General features: G+C 44.8%; 1 non-coding gene and 1 pseudogene across 1 annotated transcript; one reads left to right on the top strand and one right to left on the bottom strand.

Moving 5' to 3' along the window:
• Positions 1-345: 345 nt before the first annotated feature.
• On the bottom strand, positions 346-3,309 carry LOC101425439 (SEC14-like protein 1 pseudogene; annotated as a pseudogene).
• Positions 3,310-5,634: 2,325 nt separating this feature from the next.
• Positions 5,635-5,737, top strand: LOC111766508 (U6 spliceosomal RNA). Its single transcript, XR_009180335.1, has one exon. It is a non-coding gene; the product is annotated as a U6 spliceosomal RNA (small nuclear RNA).
• The last annotated feature ends 1,062 nt before the right edge of the window (positions 5,738-6,799 follow it).

Raw genomic sequence — 6,799 nt, 5'->3', positions numbered from 1 at the left:
AGATCTGCTCATGACCTGCTTTCCCCGCAACAAGCTGCAATGAGGGCCCATGGAAGGTAGAGCCGTCTTTGTAACTCATAACCAAAAGAAAAATGCAAAATTGTGAAAGGCAAAAGAATCTCCTATTCTGATTTGCTTCTATGAGGAATCCTGTTGCATGAACTAAATTTCTACTTGACCCACCCTCCAACAGCACCCATGCCACCCACCCACCCACCCACACACAGGTGCGCGCCCCCGGTCCACGGTGGGGAGGCTGCTTGGCTACAGCGCACAGTGCAACAGCTTCACACTGGCAACGGCGGCTGTTTTCAAAATGCTCTTCTGTTTTGGCAGGGGCTCTGATCACTCGCTGCTCCAAGGAGCAGAGGGGCGGCAGAGCTCCAGGGGCTCAGAGCAGGCGTGCTGCAGGCAGAACCACCACCGGCAGAGAAAAGACGAGCCCCCCAGCCAAGCGAACGGAAAACACCCGCTCTGCAAAGGAGCACGGAGATTTGTAAAGGGAGAAAGGGAAAGCAACGTTTGCTGAGGTCCTCAGGAGTCTCCTCAAGTCCTTCCTGACCCAGTAGGACCCACTTTAGAACAATGGAGGGGTCTGGGCACCTGAGGCAGGGCTGGGTGCTCCCAGACGCTGCCTCCGAATCGTTCAGATGGAAAGACTGAGACAGCGGCTGATCAGGGGAAAGGATCCCAGCGGGCTGCCACTCGGCCAGCAGGACGTCTCAAGCGACAGCAGAGAGAGCAGGGGGCGGCCAGAGTCTGTGGGAAGCAGGCTGGGGGTTTCTGCTCTCTTAGAGAGGGGGTGGGACTCATCTGGCAGCTGACGTGAGAATCCAGTCACTAAGGTAGGATGAAACGAGGGGTGGGGTTCGTTGAAGAAAATTTTTGCATCAGCATTTGAGACAAGGTCAACCTCTTAATTGAGATATAAATTATTTTTCTTTGGAGAGAACCCTTGTGCTCTGGTTTGATTCTGTGCACTCTGTGTACAAAAATTACGGCTACAGAGTTAAAGTTAGGGTTAGTTAGAGTTAAAACTACCTGTTGAGACAGTTTCAGGATCAAAATGACTACTTGGATGGCTATTTTGCTACCTAGAGGGTGAGCGGAGGCTGCACAAGTGTCACCGCTGGGCAGGGTGGAGTGTGCTGGCTGTCCCCTGGCGCACTGGACACAGGCTTGGCTGCACAACCTGGAAATCATGGAGCTGGAGTGCGACTGGCTGGAACAGGTGGCGGCGGCACTCAGCTGGGAAAACCCATCGTGGCTGGGCTCCAGGCTGGCCATGGAGCCTCTGAAGTCCTCGGACCCGATCACTTCTGTATAGCACATCACTTTACACTTGAGAGAAGACACCTGCAGGGAGGCCAGGACATCGTCCACCCGGGGCAGGTTGGTGGCAGTGCACGCCGGCAAGCTGTGGAACTTCCACTGCAGGATGTAGAAGCCTGGCCACCATGTCACGTGTGAGCCCTGCACGCTTTCTCCTTCCTTGCAAAATGAGCAGTGACTCCACCATGCTGTAGTTGCTGCCCAGCTGCCCAGCTTTGTCTATCAGCTGCGTGTTATTCCCTCCAGGAGAAGTGATGCTGAGGGCTCCCAAGGAGTCCTTCTTGGGAGGCTGCGGCGACCTCTTGGAGTGATAGATGTTGAAGACAACTGTCCCCTTTGCACATGTCAAAATCCCCAGTGATCACGGAAGAGGCTTCCATCATCTGAATGAGAGTCTCGTGCGGGACTCCTTCGAAGACACTGGCAGATGGGTAGATGGTTTCGGTCCAGAACTTTAGGTCTTTGTTCTCCAGCTCCTCCGTGGTCTTGTACAGAGATTTGGGGACCAGTCCACCCTCTGGCATATCACATGTGCGCTCTCCACTCAGGAAATCTGGAATGATCTCTTTATCAATGTAATCCAGCAGGCCTCCAGGACCCCGACAGTCATTTCCTGCATAAATGAGGAATTTCCTTCTGGTGTGGTCATCAGTGAATGGACTAACCAGTGTCCAGGGGACAGGAAACACCCTGGGAGCCCTCAGCATGAGCAGGTGGCCCAGGGCTTCAGGATAGCTGGCTCCCACTACTTCAGTGAGCCGAAGCAGGGCCTTGACCTGGGTCTCCACTGGAGGCACATGTTCAGTCCTTCCAGAGCCACCAGGCAGGTCCACGAGCTGATAGGCTGACCAAAGACTTTCGTATTTTCTTCACATCGTTTTAAGCCTTCTTCATTAATGGAGAGAACATATCTCAGCAGGGCTTCCTCTCCCAGAGCCAGCACCACGCCTTTGGTGTCCATCTGCCCCAGCCTGAGCACACAGAGGGGCCGGCCGTCTTTATCGTGGTGGTGCCAGCTGCCTGCATAGTAATCTTGAAGGACCTGGGGACGGTTCCAGATGTCAAGACGTCAAAGACTGACACATTATCTCTTTGGCTTTGTCAATATTAAAGTCCTGAGCACACAAGAACCAAAGAATGTGCTCAACCTTTGGACTTTCACCTTTGTGAGTTTCCTGGAGCCACTGGGGAAGTCTGATAAGGCAGCTCTGCTGTTGTGGAGTCCAGTCACCAAGGTATCTCTTGATGTAGTCTGCATCTAATTTGTCATCAGGGGTCCCCACCACCAGCTCAGGGACTGCATTGGAGTTACTGAAGGCCTCACAGCTCAGTCCTTCCTCCAGGGCAGCATCTGGGGTGACAGGCAGCCATGGACACCGCTTGTTTCTTGCATGATGAAGACGTCTCTGGGGAGGGCATGATGGAAGGTGGAGCCCAGCAGGGCATGAAGGTTATGCCTTCTTCTTCTCACTGATGAAGATACTACTCGATCATCTCCTTTCTTTTTTTAATGTTGCTAGGATATTGCTTCATTGCAATTTTTTCCACTGTGCTTCCAAAACGGAAGAAAGATTTAATATCTAAACTTGCAGACTGTCCAAAACCGGTCCACCCGTCTTCGTTTTCAGGGTGAACGGTGGAGCAGCAGTGCTCCTGGACGACGACCCGGTCAGAAGACGTTTCCTGATGGGCCTCCATATGCAAAGTGCGCTCCCAAGAAGTCAGTGAGTTTTTCTGGACAAAATAAACATAGTCAACTCCGGCAAGCTTTTTCAGCAGTGTGGGGACATCTGTGATCAGTCTGCAGTGCCGCTCAAACTGAATAGCCCCATCTTCACCCTTGAATTCATTCACGGGGTCACGACCCACCAACCTTGGCATCAAAGGACAAGACAGAAACGTCCTGTCATCGGCAGCCACAATTAATTCAAAGGGGTGTTTATACACCCTCACTGGTGACTGGGATTTTTGCACCATGACTGTAATCCAATCGCAGTCCTCTCACAGCTCTTGTCAGAAAGGCCGGGCCAGGCCGCCGGGCGGCGGGGGGCGCTCACGCCGGTGCCTCGTTGGTGCCGTCGGGGTCCCAATGCTCCGGGGCGCTGCTCGCCGCCGGTTCCCGAGAGTGGGCTGAGGGGCCGGGAGCAAGCAGGGGCCCTCTTAGGTTTTCTAATGCAATGTTTTGTGTGCTCTATTAACTTAAAAAAGAGATAATCAAAAAATTAAATTAAATTAAAAAAAATAAAGAACCTTCTCAGTTTCTTAATTTCATACGCCTCCAAACCTTGGCTTTTCCCTGTGGGCTCATATAATCTTTCTCTTTGTTTATTTTTTATTTTTTGTCAAAATGTAGGACTTTTGCATTGCAGTGAAGACCGCTACCTAGATCCCTGCTTTTAATTTTCTCTCAGTGTTTTCTCCTTTGCCCGTGTTACTTTATTGGAAGTGTCCATGAGAATTTCCGCAACTTTCTTCATATGGAAAACTAATGTTAGTCTCTTGAGCCTCCACAGAACCATATATAATCTTTTTTGCAAGATTTAATGTTACCCTTAGTGATTCATATTCTCAGAGGTATGCTTTCATCTCAGAAAAACAACAACAACAAACTTCATCACCAAGTTAAAATATTCTGTGCTCAGCTAAAGTTCCAACCATTGGACAGAAGTATTGGGTAGTAGGTGATGAGGTTATTTATACTTTGTTGGCCACTGGAGCAGAACTTTTTCACAAAAACCTACAGGATTTTTCTGCTCATGTTCTGTATTTATATTTCTCTTGAAGTGTCTTAAAATATAGACTTCAATTAACTTTAAAGCAGTGATACTAGATTTATTTAACTTTACGCTGTCGCATAAACAAAGTTTGCTCAGCAAGTAAATATTATTAACTTAATATCATGGGACTAGTTTATCTATCAATGGGAATAAAGTATTTTTATATATTTTAGCAGTGCCCATACCAACAATTAATGTGCTAATTGAAAATGATTCTTACCTATTAAAAATGTAATTGGCAGATCTCTCAGAAATATTTTGTTGGCTTAATTTGAGTAACATGAATTCCAAAGACATAAGCCTGATTTTAAAAAAAAAATGCTCTAATGCTGATTCTATAATATTTTAAATTGGTCCTTCATCTAACTGGTGCTTTTTGGCTTTAACCCTACAGTAAGAATTAGAATATATATAATCCAATTTTTCTATTATTTCACAACATGTAGGTTTGGATGGCAGATGGGCCTCATTCTAATATTAGATCCTTCACGTCTTTGCTGTGTGACAAATGCTATATCAAACAAACATTTAACCTCCTTAAAATACTAATTAGGGGAAGTGGATATGGTTCAACCAGTTGGGTGCCCGCCTACCATGTGGGAGGTCCTGGGTTTGGTTCCTGGTGACTCCTGGAGAAGGCAAGGAAACAATGAGCAGACAGATGAGAGAACCATCTGGGGAAGTGTGGGATAAATCTTTTTAAGAAGTGAATGAAAAAAATACTATTTAGAATAACATCAACAATAACAACTGTATTTCCTGAGCTATAACTATGTCTTAGTACTGTGAGTGGGGTGTCTCCTAGTTATTTCCAATGGAAAGGAAAGTCCAACATGAAATGATTTCAGGTGAACCTGGTACCTACATTCCTTAGCTCTGTTCACAACCACATTATGTCACAGCTTAGTGTCGGCAGCAGCTTCTCTTTCCTGCCTCAAGGAGATCAGATGCAGAGGTTGATGAGCTTAATTAAAAAATCATTGTGTCCTTGGTGGTCCAAAGTGAGTGTTTTCTTGCTCTATGCTTTCCAAGAAGCATCTGGTCTTTCTGTAGATTATTTTAAACAGAGGATATTTCAACTCCAAAAATTCAGACTCTGATTCAGGAGGATTTCTGTAATGTCTTGCTTTGTATTTACTTATTACTCTGCTTTAATCTGGTTGAATTGGTTGTTGCATTCGCTCCTCCTTTTATGAAGATCATTAAAATGAACAGTTCTAACCCCAGCAATGAACCAGACAGATCTAGTCTGGAGTTTAAACAACAAGGTATGGAGCACAAAAGAAGGATCTGCTTCCCTGGATATTCTTTGTTTTAATAATGGGCTCAAGTGTTTACAAATGTTATTTCCATTTTACAGGTCAAGAAACTGAGGCCCTCTGGGGTTGAATGCTTTGGTCAAGCTCTCACACTTCTAAGGGACTGTCTTAGGTTCCTAGGGCTGCCAAAACGAAGAAACGCAAACTAGGTGACTGAAAAAGACCCAAACAAACACTCCCCCCACACCAAAAAAAACCCAGAGTACCCACTTTGGCAGCAAAGATACTAAAATTGGGACAGCAAAGAGAAGATTAGCATGGCCTGTGTGCAAAGATGATATGCAAATTTGTGAAGCATTTCATATTTTTTGTCTCTACAATAATAGTTGGAGACTTCAATACACCACTCTCAGTATTACATAGAACATCTGGACAGAGAATAAATAAAGAAATGCAGAGCTTGAATAATATGATAAATTAACTAGACCTAACAGATATCTTTAGAGAATTTCACTCCAAAACAGCAGGGTATGCAGTCCTTTCAAGAGCTTATGAATCCTTCTCCAAGACAGACCACATGCTGGGTCACAAGACAAGTCTCAATAAATTTAAAGAGATTGAAATTATACAAAGCGCTTTCTCTAATCATAATGAAATGAAGCTGGAAATCAATAATGCATGGAAAAAGGGACAATTCATAAATATATGGAGATTAAACAACACACTCAAATAATCAGTAGGCCAACGAAGAAATTGCAAGAGAATTCAGCAAATATCTTGGGACAAATGAAAATGAGAACACAATATACCAAAACCTATGGGACACTGCAAAGGCAGTGCTGAGAGGGAAATTTGTAGCCTTTAATGCTTAATTTAAAAAGAAGGAAGAGTTAAAATCAAAGATCTATTATTAATAATAACTGCACACTTGAAGGAACTAGAAAAAGAACAGCAAACTAATCTCAAACTAAACCCGAGGAAAGAAATAGTAAAGATCAGAGCAGAAATAAATGAAATTGAAACAAAAAAACAATAGAGAGAATCAGCGAAACCATAACTTGGTTCTTTGAGAAGATCAACAAAATCGGTCATCCCTTAGCTAGACTAACAAAGAAAAAAGAAGATGCAAATAAATAAAACCAGAAATGAGAGGAGGGACGTTACCACTGACCCTGCAGAAATAAGAGAGATCATGAACAACTATAAGCCAAAAAACTAGACAACGTAGACAATATACACAAGATAGACAAATTCCTAGAAACACATGAACCACCTACTCTGACTCTAGAAGAAATAGAAGATCTCAACAAACTAATCACAAGTAAGGAGTTTGAAACAGTTATAAAAAACCTTCCAAAGATGAAAAGGCCAGAACCAGATAGCTTGACAGGTGAACTCTACCAACCTTTTGAAGATGATCTAATGCCAATC

This window comes from Dasypus novemcinctus, chromosome 13 (genome assembly GCF_030445035.2).
Source record: "Dasypus novemcinctus isolate mDasNov1 chromosome 13, mDasNov1.1.hap2, whole genome shotgun sequence".
NCBI lineage: Eukaryota > Metazoa > Chordata > Mammalia > Cingulata > Dasypodidae > Dasypus > Dasypus novemcinctus.
This window is presented reverse-complemented; position numbering and strand designations above follow the sequence as displayed.